Below are 639 nucleotides of genomic sequence, written 5' to 3'. Positions count from 1 at the left end.
AGCCTTGTACTTTTCCACTAAGTAACGGGAACGTAAAAACCAGCACCGGTTGTCAAGCAGTTAATTGAGAAGGACAAACACAGACACGCACATTCACACACACACACACACACGCACATTCACACATACGCATATATATATATATATATATATGCAACGGACTTCTTTCAGTTTCTGTTTACCAGATCCACTGACACGGCTTCGATTGACCCAAGGCAATTGACCCAAGACACTTGCAAAAGGTACCAAGCAGTGGATGTGAACCAGGAGCCATTAAGTTGCGAAACAAACTACTTCCCACACAATATGGAATAATTTCGGAAAGGTATGGCTGCCACTTCATCCGCATCATTATAGCACTAGGAACAAAGTACCATTGATGGATATCACTAATAAATCGAAATCAATGACTAACACAAGCACCAGATATTAACAAGTCTTCCATTTTAAAAATGATAGCAAATGGAAGCCATATTTAAACTTGGTAATAGTGACAAAAGTACTTTCCACATTTCTCATTAAGCTGAATGTGTCTTCACACATTTCGCTGCCTTTTCTCTTTCTCTTCCTACCGACTTTTCTCTTCCTCCTCTTTATCTTCTCTCTCACCCTTCCCTTTCTCTCTCTGTATATATATGT

Source organism: Octopus bimaculoides, chromosome 1 (genome assembly GCF_001194135.2).
Source record: "Octopus bimaculoides isolate UCB-OBI-ISO-001 chromosome 1, ASM119413v2, whole genome shotgun sequence".
Lineage (NCBI taxonomy): Eukaryota > Metazoa > Mollusca > Cephalopoda > Octopoda > Octopodidae > Octopus > Octopus bimaculoides.
The sequence above is the reverse complement of the archived record's forward strand: the minus strand, read 5'-3'. Positions refer to the sequence as shown.